Source organism: Photinus pyralis, unplaced genomic scaffold (assembly GCF_008802855.1).
Source record: "Photinus pyralis isolate 1611_PpyrPB1 unplaced genomic scaffold, Ppyr1.3 Ppyr1.4_LG5, whole genome shotgun sequence".
Classification (NCBI taxonomy): Eukaryota; Metazoa; Arthropoda; class Insecta; order Coleoptera; family Lampyridae; genus Photinus; species Photinus pyralis.
In genome coordinates, this window is record NW_022170596.1 from 7,572,378 (window position 1) to 7,575,522 (window position 3,145).

The following is a 3,145-nucleotide window of genomic DNA, read 5'->3' on the forward strand; positions in this document are numbered from 1 at the left end:
AAGACATGTAATTTTATTGGGTGGACCTGTCTTTGTGGTGAATGTTGTCTTACTTGTATTTATGGTGTTTCTTTGTTCTTGAGGTTGTATTTGTGAGGTTGCTTGGGTTTTTGGTGGAGATATTACAGTATTTTGTGAGCCTGTAGTTCTATTAAGGTTTTTGCGTTGCGGTTGAATACGAGTGGGTTGTGATAATGTGGTGTGTTTCTGTGAAGAAGGAGTTTTGTGTTTTTTAGCTGTGCTAGGTCGTGTAACTTTATTGGGTGAGGGCGTCTTTGTAGTGCATGTTGCGTTACTTGTATTTATTGCGTTTGTTTGTTCAGGAAGTTGAGTTTGTGTGGTTGGTTGAGTTAAGAGTGGAGATATTACAGTATGTTGTGTATCATGTTGTGAGTCTAAAGTGCTGTTTAGGCTTTTGCGTTTGGGTTGAATACTAATGGGTCGTGATAATGTGGTTTGCTTCAGAGGTGAATCTCTGATTGTAGTATATGTTGTATCATTTGTTGTACTTGTTTGTTTGTTCGGTAAGTTGTATTTGTGTGTTTGTTTGGGTTAGAGGTGAAGATATTACAGTATGTTGTGTACCGTGTTGTGAGCGAGTACTGTTGTTTACATGTATACATTGTGGATCATTTGTGTATGTAGTATCTTGTGTTATGTTTAGAAATTTACGAACAATATGGCATGTGCTGATAATGACTGCTTTTTGTAAATGTTTGTATGTGTTTTTGTCTAAACCTAATTTTATTATTATTATTATTATTATTATAAGATGAATAAACCAATCCAGACATAAAAAACGAAAATACACACTGTACACATTGAATACCGCCACTCATACAATGAACAAAAAAATCACCCTACAAAAATCTAACAACCCCTTACCACCAGCAGCATGTAACCAAAATTAAACAATTTTGTATCAGCCGCAACCCACAGGATTTTGAGTTTTCCTTACGGCGCCGCGCCGACGCGGCGGCGTAACAAATACCTTTCTAATACGCAACGATCACATGCATGTCGCCTGAACCTCATAACATATCAATAATAGTCCACGGGTGTAAATAAGGGCTTTCCAGTGGCGTCCATTTTCTAACGATTAAATAAATAAAAATTAATCAAGATGCGCTTGTGCGATGTAGTTTATTTTGTTTGCTTTAATTTATCCCGACTGACAGATTGTTATTAAGCGGCAGAGCAAAGCGATACAAGTTTTATAGGGGAATGGTGTCAGTCTGTCCGTGAACACGATAACTGTCAAACGCTTGAACCGATTTGGTTCAAACGCAGTTGACCTACAGGCCATCACAAGTAATAAGCCTATTGCCTTAAAGCTTAAAGCAAGACTGAGCAGCCCGACTCCTACGTCCCAGGAATGTCGGAGGAATGAAACACGATGACCATAAAAATTTAGTCGACTTCTGGTCCTCATAGCGAAGAAGACTCTTCCTTGTTCTACGGTTCATCCATAGCGTAGGACTCCAACACCTAGTGTTCTTCATAGCGTAAGTATCCCAGGTCCTATTGTTCACCCATAGCGTAAGATTACTCTCATCCGTGTTACAGCTGCATTTGACATATGGGGCTGTCACCGTTTAAATAACTTAACAGTTATTAACTCAATAAAACTCGCTGACACGAACCTTCATGTCGCCTCACCATCAGTTACTCCAAAAAGAGTGTACGCAAGCACTGACGCAGCGGGCTGAACGAAACGCCGCGCAGTTATCAGAAACGTCAAAGCGTCACGTCAGAGTTAATATAATCGCCAAAAAGTATCTGCTTTTTAAGGGAATCTTTCGAAAGAAAAAAATTCCATTATGTGATGGTTTTGTCCGTCCGCTCGTCTGTTTCTCGTCTAACTCGAGAACGAAAAGAGGCAGCGATATCACACCGTCACCAATCCCTTTCTACGAGTTCAAGGATCGGTGTTATTGAATATGAGCCAGATTAAAAGTCGTGGTTTCGAATGCGAGCTGATTTAGTTAGGTTTGTACGGTGCACAAAAAATTCCATTACTGAAAATCGTATGCGATTCTTCGTTACTTGTTTTATATTAAGGTAATTTACGAAGGGACGCATTTTTAATTTGGGCATGCTACGCCACTGCCTCAACAGTGACAGAAGTTTGAATTAGGTACCTATTTAACTCTTGTAAATGATTGTTATTGGTTAGACAATTACAGTTACATATGGTTCATAAGAGCTACAAGTAGATATTAAAAAAACGAATTATTTGTTTCCACACCACAAAGCTCCTTGCGGAATTTGGCATGTACTGCATTTGTGGATATTGGTTTTGCCCAAACCGCCTTAGTGTTATTATTACACTGTCATATTTTCTGTATTGCAGGGCTAAGGGATGGATTAATAGCATGCCTTCAAAATTTTGAAGGCTACTAAAAAAAGCCAAGAGATAATTTCCAATCCCATAATCCATATGAAAGACGTTGCGAAAGGAAAATTGTGTGTAATATGATAAATAAGCATCTCAAGTGTTGTTGGGCTACCTTTTTAGACAACATTGTAGATATTGATAGATCTATCTGAATTGTATTTTGATATTTTTAACTGTTTGTGTCCATCATTGAACTGTGATTGGTGGATATTATATGAAACGTGTCCTAAAACTTCATATTGATAAGATTACAGCCCTCTAATGTACTATAAAACGGTGGACATTTTCGAGTAACAAGTAAGTAAAGCAATAGCAATACTAAAACTTAAAAATGAAGTTCCTTCTTTATACTCTTGTGCTCGTATTGGTGGCCATTCAGGTAGTCTACTGCGATGATTGCTTATGCCTTGTTCCGAAAGGCCCTTGCCCGTATGGTTCAAAGAAGAGGTAAGTATTTTTCTTTTAATTACCTATTATACGCACAACAGTTGCATGAAATTAGAAAATCAAGTACTAATTAGCAATATGAGCTACATTAGATAATGTTTAACACATTTTGTTTTCTGCTATAGCGGAGCATGTAGCCAAGATGGCAAGGAAGGAGTATCGTGCTGCCCGGCCGGTGCCCCCGACCAATAATAATGCACATCACCTGCCTTCCTTCTTTAGAAGATTACAATATAATGGGGTAAATAAATTGTAACCCCAGACAAATAAAGTGTATTAAATAAAGAAGTTAACTGCAAA

At 38.1% G+C, this 3,145-nt stretch overlaps 1 long non-coding RNA gene across 1 annotated transcript; it reads left to right on the top strand.

The window, feature by feature from the left end:
* The first annotated feature begins 2,663 nt into the window (after positions 1-2,663).
* LOC116170453 lies at positions 2,664-3,145 on the top strand. The gene is made up of 2 exons (XR_004145239.1): positions 2,664-2,845; positions 2,971-3,145. It is a non-coding gene; the product is annotated as an uncharacterized LOC116170453 (long non-coding RNA).